The sequence below is a fragment of the Cynocephalus volans genome, chromosome 10 (assembly GCF_027409185.1).
Source record: "Cynocephalus volans isolate mCynVol1 chromosome 10, mCynVol1.pri, whole genome shotgun sequence".
Taxonomy (NCBI): Eukaryota; Metazoa; Chordata; class Mammalia; order Dermoptera; family Cynocephalidae; genus Cynocephalus; species Cynocephalus volans.
Window position 1 is genome coordinate 438,757 of NC_084469.1, and position 13,187 is coordinate 451,943.

A 13,187-nucleotide genomic window follows, 5' to 3' on the forward strand; every position below is an offset into this window, starting at 1 on the left:
TGTGGTTTTTCAAATTAAATAAAATGTCTCAAAGTTGTTCAATTTTAAGTGCTATATGTATACAAAACAATATTGAAAATACAAAGCCATATTGAAAATCTTGCTGAGCATTGCCTGTACATCAAGCACTGTTCTAAGCACTCTGCATATACCAGTAGAGCTCAATTAATTTCCACAACCACCGTACGGACAGGCGCTGCTATATCCCAGTTTTGACAAAGAGGAAACTGACACTGAGAGGAAAGTGAGACTCAGGGTCACACAGAGAGTCAGTGGTCGAGGGAGGTTTCTCAGCTTTCCTAGAAAGAGAAAACTTAGGAGGAGTCACGATAACTGCCAAATATTGATGGGCTGTCAATTGCAAGAGGTGGGGGGACGTATTCTGTGACACTCTAGGAGCAGAACAAGGACCACTGGAGAGAACTACATTGGGGCAGATTACAGCTCCCCAGCAGAAAGAATTTCCACATGAGCAATACTGTCCCCGGGCAGATGAGTGGCTCTGAGGACTATGAATCCCCCTCCACTGAACTCAGCAAGTTCTGCATGAGGGCTTGCCTGCAATAGACAGATCCATTTATTTATCCCGAGAAAAGGAAAGGGCACTCTGGAGAGCCAAGTTCACGTACAGTTATGTACATGACTCACAGGTGAGCCTGTCAAGTTTTGATTCACAGTCTACTTACTCTTACTTGGGACAAAATTCTAAACTGCTTAGGTGTGTAAATTCCTAGACCAACACAAATTTGAAGGAGAAAGGAAGGGCTAGTAGGGACTCTAAAGTAAAATCAGTTAGGAACAGAGCTATCATCCTGATAAGGAGAGATATTACGAAAAGCAAAAGCAATAAGCAGCCATTTGGCTTAGGGGCAAACATACCTTCAAAGGAGTCTGGGGCAGTGCAGCAAAATAGAAATGTTGGTGCTCATGGCACATGCCTTGAGTCGATAGGAAAGATTAAATTTTGTTCAGTATAATCCATTTAAGAAAGGAGACATAAATAATATATTTTACAAATATTTCCATTGAAAATAGTTGTTAGTGCTAGGTTTGGCAGCACATGAACTAAAATTGGAATGATACAGAGAAGATTAGCATGGCCCCTGTGCAAGGATGACATGCAAATTCGTGAAGTGTTCCATATTTTTCAAACAATCCAATTAAAAAATGGGCAAAGGAGCTGAATACACATTTTTCAAAGGAAAAAAAGAAAAAGGAAGGAAGGAAGGAAGGAAGGAAAGAAGGAAGGAATGAGGGGAAGGAGGGAGGAAGGGAGGAAGGAGACCACACACTAATACATTGAACTTTCAGAAGGAAAGAACAAATCTATGGTTACTAGAGGTGGGAGTGGGGGAGGGAGAGGAGGGTTGAGGAGGCATCAGGTAAGGGGCATAAAGAATAATTACAATTTGTAATAACGAATATGCTAATAATATTGACTCGATCATCACACGTTGCACACAGGTAATGGTAGTTAATGCTGTACCCCCAAAATATGTACAATCAATTATGCTTCAATAAAGAAGAAAAGAAAAGAATTTTTAAATGTTTTGAGTTATGGGACCTAGACAGATAAGCCTGGTTATCTGGAAAATGTTTTAAGTTTCTTATCTACATGGGACATCTTTTTTTTTTTTTTTTTCCTGATAAAAATGAAAGGGTAAAACAATGAGAATCCACTGCTTTTCCACTGCAAGAGGCAGCAACCTTCCTCAGGGCTACTGAAACTCTGTTCACTGTTTTCCTGGCAATTCCCCCTCCATATTGTAATAATGATGATTCACTTCCCCGCCTTCCCTGCTGGCCTATGCATTTCTTATGAGCTGGGACAGTGTCTTTTATCTCTGTTTCTCTGATATTTACTGCAAGTCCTGCACATTGTAGCTGTTCAACATTTGTTGAACAGATGAAAGAGTGATGTCAAAGCTGTAGCTTCTACTCGCCATTAAAAAACTTGCCACGTAATCAAATAATACTGTATGCCAGGACAAATTCATGTGTTCACCACATTTGCCTACAGGTCAGGGATATTGAGACTTTAATACTAGATGGTTTTCAGAGAGGACTTGGAAAAGTGGGGGGTGAGATGTAATTTCTGCCACCAGAAATAAATTTTTTTAAAAATTCCTTTAATGTATGATATAAGTAAAGGTATTCCAACATTCTTACACCGAGTAGCTTATGGTATTAAGAACCAAATGGCTTGATGTAGCTGAATTTCTGATATTTGATCCTTTGGAAGTTTTCCTAATGGATACATTATACAAGGTGCCATTAGCACCTGAATGGAAACAAACTAGTGACTATGAGGATTTTATTTCCTACAAGATCAAAAAATAGTCATGAATCATGAACTGGATCTGTAGACAGTTGCACAAAACAGATTATCAGCAGAAGATATGGCAGTTCCAAGGCCCAACCCGCCGAGTCAGGGGTGGTCAGAACTGGCACAGCTGGAAGGTCACCCACAGGACAAAACAGAGTTGCCAACTGGATGTGTTCCTCTAAGACAACTTTGCAATAACAAAGGAGCACAGCCACGGTCAAGAGATGACCAGAAACAGGTGGTGAGGAGTAGAGGAAGATCCTTGAGGGATCACCAACCTACACCCTGGACCCCACGGATGGAAATGAATCACAAGAGCACTGGCCACAGGGATGGTATCAGAAAATACCAGGCCTGCAAGGTTCATGAAAAAGGTGATGTAGAGATTAACAGAATAGGGTCAAGGGGCTCAAGAAGGCCAGACTACTACTTCTGCTTCTAAGACACAACCATAGCAAAACAGCTCAAGAGGGTTCCCTACCCAGAGCCAGGGGACAATCTTCAACTGAAGTCTAGTGTAGTCCCTGGAAATCCTTGTGACCTGGCCCCCTCACAAACTGTAAATTGAATCAGGACTGAGAATAATCTGATACTCTGTCCACTCTGGCAGCTATGTTCAGTGACCTCCCCACAGTGACCGTTCTATTCCTAGCAGCTATTTGTCTGCATGCACCGTGGTTGTCACTGGCTCACTCAGCAAGTTCCTGAATACTACCTCCAACCCATATGTGTGTGCATGCCTCAGGTAACGACTGTTATCAGATGATGTAGCAGCTGTTGATCCGTAGGCCCTGGGCTAACAAATTGAGTATTACCACACTGCCATAGTGCATTCATTTATTTCCCTGCCACGTGAACAACAGGCCCCTGTAAATGCATGTGTTCCTTCTGCTTTGCTCCACACCAATATTTCTTAACCTTTGCCGATTAATGAATCTGTCTGAAAATCTGCTATAGACCTTTCCCCAGAAAAAGAATACAGATATTAATTAACAAATAGTTTCCCTTTTTTTCTTTTTTCGGTGGCTGCCGGTACAGATATCGAACCCTGGACCTTGGTATTATCGGCACCACGCTCTAACCAACTGAGCTAACCTGCCGGTCTATCAATTTGCAAACTGTTTCAAGATGTTCTTGATTCATAAAGCCCGTCCTTGGGATCCCAACCCAATGCTAACAACTCCCGATGGTAAGAAATGAAGATACTTCTTAACAGACAGGCAGTCAGAAGATTGAAAACCCAAGTTTAATTCTTCCCTACTTGTTCTCCATACACACAAAAGATTGCATAGGATTTAGGAACAAAAGCTGGTCAACCAGCCAGGTTCTATTGTCACCTGTCTACCTAGCTCAGGCAGCAGGCTCATCATGACCAAGCCAGGCAACCACTCCTCCCTGACAGTGACACAGGTCCCTCCCCTTGCTAACTCCCACCTACGGGGTCTAGCCCAGACCTTATACACCTTCCCCTATGGCCATCCAGGCCAGCCAGGTGACTTTGTCAACTTGAAACAGTGGATGAAAAGGACTTCTACTAGGTCTGCTAGGCCACACCTTCTCTGTTGCCTGCTTTTCCTTTCTTGACTGTCTGTCTGTCTGTCTGTCTGTCTCTCTCTCTCTCTCTCTCTCTCTCTCTCACACACACACACACACACACACACACACACACACACACACACACACACACACACACACGTGCGCGCGCATGCACCAGGTGTCAGCAGAAGAGCCAGCATCAGCATTTTGAGGCTTCTCTGGAGAAGATTTTCTGGAGCACATCTTTAGGGAAGACTCTGCTGAGCTCAGTGACAATTGCCACCCAGCCACTGACCAGATTACATTTCCTGGGTCACTTTGACCTTCTCAAAGGCCATAGTGACCAATGAGCTGACACCCTACTCTAACCCTCTCTACCTCAACAAAACAAAAACAGGCTTGTGCCAAAATCAAAGCTAAGTAGGGCCGGCCCATGGCTCACTTGAGAGAGTGTGGTACTGATAACCCCAAGGCCACAGGTTCGGATCCCTATATGGGGATGGCTGGTTAGCTCAATTGGGAGAGTGTGGTGCTGACATTACCAAGTCAAGGGTTAAGATCCCCTTACTGGTCATCTTTAAGAAAACAAACAAACAAACATAAAACAACAAATAAACCAAAATCAAGGCTAAGTGCTCATCACATGCACCAGGCTTCTCCAACCTATGTCAAAAATGAGTGTGTATTTCTCACAAAGACTCACCATGAACACAATCAAGGACATATGGACTCTGGATATAGGGAAAGATCTCCCTGCCTTTCCACAGAAGAGGGATTTCTTCCACTCTAGCCTTTCCCAACCATGGGAGAGCCAACCAAGGTGGCTTCCTCTCACCCCAAATATGAACCAACCATTCCTACAGGTAGAGCATTAGCAAGAAAAACAAAATTCTAGGGTACCAAAAAACTAAAACTCGTCCAGAGCTGCTGCTTTTTTTTTTTTTTTTTTTTTGGCAGCTGGCCAGTACGGGGATCTGAACCTGTGACGTTATAAGGCTGTACTCTAACCAACTGAGCTAACTAGCTAGCCCCAAAACTCTTAAGAAAGACCTCAGAGCCAATTTTTGATGCTGTGGACTGTCATCTGAGTTTCTAATTCTGTGAGTAACCTGTCACCAATGTTTTATTCCAACATTCAGCGCAATTTTGGCCTCTGATTATGTTTTCAAGCAATGCAATGTAATTAAAAGTTATCATAACCTACCTCCCAGAATGTTGTTACTAACTAGATCTGTGATCTTGGGCAGGTCATTTCCAGTCCCTGAGCCTCAGTTTCCTCATTCATTCACTCAACAAATATTTATTGAGAAGCTAGTAAGTTCCAGGTACTGTGCTAAGTGCTGCAGACAACAGAGATATGCAAGATATGATCCAGTTGAAGAATTTCTCACTGTATTGTTTATGTGTTAATGTAAATAACTCATCAGGTCACTGTGTGATTAGGGCTCTAATGAAAGTCAGACAAGGTACTGGGAGGAGAGCACCTGTGTCTGGGACATTAGGGTCTGAAAAATAAAGGACTCGACTTCTGGACAAGTCTGTTACTCTAAGATTGTAACGCATTCCAGAAGGACACAGAGGCCATTTGACATTCTGCTTCAGAGAAATGTACATAACGCAGGTCCTCCACAGGTGCAGTTAAGAAGGAGTTCACCATTGGCGGCTCACCATTTGTCACCAACACCACTCTTTCAAATTGAATAGAAGCCAGATTCTCATTATCAGACTTTATATTATCCAATTCTAACATTTGATAATATCAAGGCTCTTCCAATTTGAAGGGCAGAAACACATTACAGCATATTCTTATGCCATACACATAGTTAACCAACTGATGTAGCAGACACATCACTTAGGAAGGAAAAAGACCAAACCCAGACACACCTAAAATGAATCCATCGTAAGATTTTCTTTCAAATAAAACCAGAAATAAAACCTTATTGATTGTATTGCCAGGAACTCAATAGTCACCCTAAGATGCTATTAAACCACAGTCTGCTCATTGTGGCTTACAATTAACTCAAGCACCAGCTAACACTATCTAAGTCTTTAAGTACTGAAAGAAACAGGGTTATGAATTCCTAAAAGGTCAATATCAATCTTTGCAAGTTGTTATTTTATTTTTCTGCTTATCTGTATTTTCTATATTTACTACAATAAATATATTTTGATGCTGTAATGTTTAAAACCTGGTAGGGGTTATTATTTTACAAAGAATAAACTGTGTCCTCCTCTGTTAAAATATTTATTAGTTTTTTCTTATCTTCCCAAGGTAGTGTGAGGAATCTGATACTGCCACATCCAGACTGGTTGGGAAGTCAATCACATGCATAACTCACTGCTTAGATTTCTATTTTATCTTGAAGTATAAGTCCAGGTAGAATACTAGGTTTCGCCATTCCATTTTCAATTCTTCATCATATATATCTGTATATACGTTTAGTCATCATCAAAAATTTTAGTGTTAAAAAGACATCTCATGTGAGGAGCGGCCCGAAATCGCCATTACAAGATGGCGCTGATTTCCGGTGGAGGGCGGTAACACGCCTGGGCCGATTAGGCAGCCACCAATAAGGTAGGAGCACGTCCTAGGCGAGGAGCAGTCTCTATATAAAGGGCGCGGGTTCCCTCGCTCGGGGTCTCCATTTTTGGCAAGCTTATGCTCTCCCTCTCAAGATGCATTAAAGCTGATCTGCAGAAGGATCCTTTGTGTGCCGCGTCGTTCTTGCTGGCGAGACGGTAGCGCGGGACATTTGGTGCCGAAACCCGGGAAACTTGTGTCATCGTCAGCACCTTCGGAGACCCCCTGGAGACAGGGAGGATTCAGAACTGCAGGAGGGTAAGTTCGGAGAGGTATGCCTGTTCTTGGTCTGGGGTTAATCCGGTTGGTTTAAAAGGTTTTGAAATCGCCCGTTGGTGTGGTCAGACTGACGTAGATAAGCAGCTGCACCAGAGACCTTTGTGAGCTAAAAGAGGTAGATCGTGTAGCGCCGTGGTTTGCTTGTTCCGGCTCCTTGACTTTGAGCTCTTGGAACAAACTAGGCAGAGACCTTGACCGCAAGTACGCGGAGGGAGACCTCCGTCAGGGCACCAAGACCATTTGGAAGTTTATTAAAAATTGCTTAGAAGATGAGGGCTGTAAACCGGTAGTGATAGTAGGGCAAAATACATTAGAGGAGGTCCAAGACAGCATGTCAGAAACTGAACGGAGTGAGAGGATGGGTACCCGCAGGAGGAGAGACGTCTCCCATAAGAAAAAGGGCCGTCCCGGTAAGTCTACGGACGAGGGAGAGATTCTAAAACAACAAAGTGACACTCCCGGCACATCTGCCGGTAAAGGAGGGATTTCAAAACCCAGACAAAAGTTGGAAGGGAAAGAAGGAGGCCTCTACCCTATGCAAGAGTTGGGGGCCTTAAAACAAGAATTAGAAGATTTAAATCTGGATGAGTCCGACTCCGATCCCCTCAGCCCTAGTGAGGAATCCGATTTGGAGGAGGAAGCTGCCAGGTACGAGGAGGAGAGATATCATCCCGACAGGCGGCGGAGACCACTCGGGGAGTGGAAATGCCGGCCGCCCCCAGTGGCCCCTGCACGGCCTGCGCCTTTGGCGCCTCCTCCTTACGTGCAGTCTTCTAATCCCTTCTCATTCCTCTCTGATAAAGTGAGGAAAAAGGTTCAAGCTGCCTTCCCAGTTTGCCTTTATCCTCCTTTCATGTTTATTTTAACTAATATTAGTGATGAGAGGAGTCAGATTGCTTGTGATAACTATACTTGCTTTTATGCACAGTGCTGGAATGCTACGCTGTTCAATTTGGCCATAGTTGCTCGAATGCCTAGATGGATTCCTGTCCCAGTAGAAGCTCCCAATACTATGGTCTTGTTCAGGCAGAGGAGGGATTTTGGTCTCACTGCGGCAATAGTCGCCGCCGTATCCCTGGCGGCGGGTGCAGCCACAGCTGCTGCCGTCTCCTTGACTACCACGGTGCAGACTGCCACCACGTTAAATAATTTGTCCTCTGCGGTAACACAGGCCCTAGAAACACAGACTGCGCTAAACGCTCAGCTGAAGGGAGGATTAATGGTGGTTAACCAGCGGGTGGATCTTGTGGAAGAACAAATGGACGTTTTATGGCAAATTGCTCAATTGGGGTGTCAATGGAAATATTCAGGGTTATGTGTTACCAGTATCCAATATGAAAATTATACCAAAGCTGCAAATTTGTCTAAACAATTATCCCAGCATCTTTCAACAGGTTGGACGAGAGAATTTGACAACCTGATAAACCAGCTGCGCATGGCCATTGTGTCCGTGAATTCAACAAGAGTGGATGTCTCCTTCGCAGCCGGACTGTCCTCATGGATTAAAACGGCCGTGTCCCACTTCAAGGAGTGGGCAGGAGTGATTGGGGTTGGCATGTTCTTATGTGGGGGAATTGTGCTCCTACTATGGTTGGTCTGCAGATTAAAAGCCCAGACCCAGAGAGAAAGGGTAGTCATCGCCCAGGCATTTCTAGCCCTGGAACAGGGGGCCAACCCTGACGTTTGGCTGTCCATGCTTAAGGATTAGCCTGCTCTGACTCCCTTTCCCCCTTCCTGTTGGCTGGCCTCCCTGAAGCTTGTTCAGAGGAGTTCGCCCTTGCTCAAACAGGTCTATGTGTAACAACAGGCTCCAGTGTGTCCAGAGACGGGCAACTTCCCCCAGACTTGAACCAACCTAAGACATGGTGCCCGGTGGCGATAGGGTCAACCTATGACGGGTAAGGTCAAAGTCTGTGGAGGGACGACCTAGGACAGGAACACTGGCTAATTTGTCCGCGACCGCCGAGCTTGTACCAGCCGCTTTAAATGATAAAAAAGGGGGAGATGTGAGGAGCGGCCCGAAATCGCCATTACAAGATGGCGCTGATTTCCGGTGGAGGGCGGTAACACGCCTGGGCCGATTAGGCAGCCACCAATAAGGTAGGAGCACGTCCTAGGCGAGGAGCAGTCTCTATATAAAGGGCGCGGGTTCCCTCGCTCGGGGTCTCCATTTTTGGCAAGCTTATGCTCTCCCTCTCAAGATGCATTAAAGCTGATCTGCAGAAGGATCCTTTGTGTGCTGCGTCGTTCTTGCTGGCGAGACGGTAGCGCGGGACAATCTCAGGACTAGCTGGTCAGCTCACTTGGGAGAGCCTAGTGCTGATAACACCAAGTCAAGGGTTTAGATTCCCTTACCAGTCATCTTTAAAAAAGAAAAAGAAAAAAAAATCAATCAATAATAATAATAATAATAAAAATAGGGGCTGGCCAGTTAGCTCAGTTGGTTAAAGTACCGCTTTGTAAAACCAAGGTCAAGGGTTTGGGTCCCTGTACCAGCCAGCTGCCAAAATATATTAAATTAAATTAAATTATTTTTTAAGAGTCTGTACTTCCTGACTACATCCGTATCTTCCACTAATTTCTCACTTTTATGATTCCTCAAATATTTGTTAGTGTCAACTGTGTATATGGGTAAGTAACCTTTTGCAACCTGGTTTTTACTCCATGGCCCAGGGCCACTATTCTCACCAAAGACACCAATGGTCCCCAAATTTGAAGTAGTACCTTTTTCCATCTCCATATTACTCATCTCCCTGCAGCCTCAGATGCCAAAGCATATTCTCCTTGGAATTTTCTCTTTCTTAGGCTCTGGCCGTATCCTTCCCTATGGCTATGACTTCAGCTGGGAGTAAAAAAAAAAACAAAACAGGTCAAATAGCTTAAACCAAAGGTTAAAATACATCTCACATCTTAAGAGATATGGAGCAACTCCAAGCCTGATTAATCTGAAGGCTCAGTAGTGTCACCAGGCACCCAGGGACCTTTTTTTTTCCCCCTTTTTTACTTTTTAAAAGATGACCAGTAAGGGGATCTTAACCCTTGACTTGGTGTTGTCAGCACCATATCATGGGATTTCTTGGCTTCCATAACCAGGTTATAAATCTCCTCTTTTTTTGTTTTTTTGTTTTTTTGTTTTTGTTATTTTGTTTTTTCGTGACTGGCACTCAGCCAGTGAGCACACCGGCCATTCCTATATAGGATAGGAACCCGCGGCAGGAGCGTCACTGCACTCCCAGCGCCGCACTCTCCCGAGTGTGCCACGGGCTCGGCCCTATAAATCTCCTCATATATACATATATATGTATATACATGTATACATATATGTATATATGTGTATATATATATGTATATATGTATATGTATCTGCATATATCTATATCCTATTGGTTCCGTTTTTCTGGAGAACCCCAATACAAGCAATTCCAGCGCCATATCCAAACATGACAACATGTAGATGAAGAAGAGTGTCTCTTCCCATATAGTCTCTTTATTTTTAACCAGCGACACCATCCCCAGAAGCCCCCAGAAGTCTTTCCTCACATCTCATTGGCCTGAATTGCATCATATGTCCCTTCCTAAATCAGTCCCTGGCAAGGAAATTGTTGATAAGCACTATTGGCTTGTATTAATCAGGATTTACTGTTGAACCACTTGGAGGGAGGGTGGAACGCAGAACAAAATCAGGGCTCTGCCCAAAATGAAGAGGGCAGGCGATCAGATCTTACTGGTACACACTAGTTTTTCTTCTACTTTATTGCTTGCTCCTTTGTTTTTCTTTGCCGTACAACTTTTGTTCCTACTTCTTAAGTGTTCTATCATATCAGGTTTTATTCCAGGTTTTTTCCAATCTAGAACAATCCCACACCATGCATTCTCCCTGGGAGACCCTATTCATGCTGTTAAATAAAATTTATAGGAGGCCACTCTTTTGGACTAGCCTCCTGCACTAGGCACCAGCAGACCAGACCAAACCAGAATGGAGTCACTGATGCTGGGTGCCACATAAGCAAAGTGAATTCTAAAACAGGCCAGTTTAAAAAGACAAACAAACAAACAAAACAAAAAACTGGATATTCACAGCAACCAATCGAAAGGGGCCCAATTTACCTGACCCGGCATGATACAGAAGTCCCCTCCCTTTTAACCCTGTAAGGAAAGTAACTTTGAAACAACCAATTTGCTTTTTGTTCTCTGCTTCTGCTTTCCTTGGCCCTTTTCTGCCTATAAAACCAACCTCCCCTGCTCAGCTTATCAGAACACTCATTCTATTTTATAGAATGAGGTATTGCCCAATTCTAGAATCGCAAATAAAAGCCAATTCAGATTTTTTAACCTAAATTTATTGTTATTTTTCTTTTTTTCTTTCTTTTTCTTTTTTTTGGCACCTGGGTGGTAAGGGAATGTACTTTTGTATTTTAGCAATGCCTGTGGGGACTGGCTGGTTAGCTCAATTGGTTAGAGCACGGCCTTGTAACACTAAGGTCTAAGGGTTCAGTTCCCTGTACTAGTCAGCCACCAAAACAATGCCTGTGATTTTTACCACCACCCAGGTACAGCAGGCTCTCCACCTAGACCTTACTTCTCCTCAAGATAGGGGTAGCTCTAGGACCCCTCGCTCCGTCTGGATATCCCTTGGGCCTCTCCAACTCCACCTGTGCCAATGTGCTCCTCCTGAATTCCTTCTGTCTCGGTAAATGGCCCTTCCTTCATTCAATGCCCCAAGACTGAAATGTGTCAGCTCAGACTCTTCCCTCTCCCTCACCCCCATGATGTGTTCCATCATCTTGAACATTGCAGAGTCTCTCCACTCAGTATCTCTAGAATCTGTACCCTCTTCTCTGTCCTTGGGAAGGGCCCTCCTCATGTCATGCCTGGATTCATGTAAGGACCTGGTTGGTAACCTTACCTCTTGTCTTGTCCTCTTGCTCCATTCCAGCATGCCTGTCTCACTGATGCCAGATCTTTCCAAAATGCAAATCTGATTCTGTCCCAGCCCTGCTCAGGATCCTTCTGTGGCTTCTTACTCCAAAGGGCATATCCGGGTCTGGTCCCTGCCACCTTCTTCAGTTCACTACGTGAAACTTTCCGTGTTCACTCTAAACTCAACATGCTATCTCCAACATCTTGGCCTGTGCACATGCTGCTTCTTACACACCATTACCTCTCCCAACACACACACACACACACACACAAACACACACTTTTTCTCTTCCATATGCACTCAAAAGTATTTTAGTTTTGGTTTTGTCATAAGCCATGAAAGCATGCATAATGCTCTGTAACTTGTTTTTGCCACTTGTCATGTGTTGGCCACCTTTCTATGCCAATGACAGTGCTACCTTATTTTTCTCACAAATGGCTCCTTTGTATTCCTTCATAGGGATTTACGTCATTTATTTAACCATACCTCTATTGATGGACACATGGACATCTAGGTTGTTTTTCACCATTATAAACACTGCTGCAGCAAACACTTCTGTACATATATCTTTGCACACCTATCCTAGCATTTGTGTAGGATAGATTCCTCAAAGTGGAATTGCTGGGTCAAAGGTTTTGTCTATTTTACATATCAAGAGAACTGCCAGTTTATCCTCAAGAAGGTATCCGTTTACACTACCACTAACAGTGCATAAAAATAGTATATACTGATAACACCAAGGTCGAGGGTTCAGATCTCCATACTGGCCAGCCACCTCAAAAAAAGTATATAAAAAGCAACCATTTCTCAACATCCTCATCAATACTAGATATTATCAATCGTTTAAATCTGTGCTCATCCAGTTTTTTGCCTTAATTTGTATTTTTCTGATTACTAGTGAGACTAAGCATCTTTTTCATATTTTTTTATGTATCATCAACTGTTTATTCCCCCTACTCATTTTTTTCTGAGTGTTTTCTTTTTACTGATTTGTACCTCCTTCCATTTTCTCCACCTGACCAATTCCTACCAGACCTTCCAGACTTGCGCCAGGTGCTACCTCCTCCAAAGAGTCTTCCCAAATTCTCTGGCCGCTCCCTGAACAACTCCCCCCATCGACCCCCACCACCAAAAGCTAAGCCCCCTATTCTGCACTCAGCGCTAACCTTTCCGCATGACCACGAGGCCTGCACAGGAGCATGAGGTTTTGGTTAGCTGTCTCTACTACCCCAGCTCAAAGCAGTGTGCAGTGTATAACATAGGCGCATAATGAAAGAATGAAAGAATGAGAAAATGATCCACAAACAGGATTACTTTGAGCTTTATTTCCTTTTTCCTATTCCCTGAGAAAACAATACGGAATGAAACAGCCTGTTTTGCTCTATTTCATAACCAAAATGTGAATTTAGCACAACTCCCTTCACATAAAGAGCTTCAGTACTATGACTTCATTGTTTTAATTTTTCCTTCCCTTTATTTTGAAGTTAAATTCCTTGGGGTCATAGGATCCCAGTCTCATGACTAGAAGCAGCTCTGATTAGCTG

General features: G+C 43.7%; 1 non-coding gene across 1 annotated transcript; it reads left to right on the forward strand.

The window, feature by feature from the left end:
* The first annotated feature begins 1,041 nt into the window (after positions 1 to 1,041).
* Positions 1,042 to 1,148, forward strand: LOC134389748 (U6 spliceosomal RNA). Its single transcript, XR_010024725.1, has one exon. It is a non-coding gene; the product is annotated as a U6 spliceosomal RNA (small nuclear RNA).
* Positions 1,149 to 13,187: the final 12,039 nt, after the last annotated feature.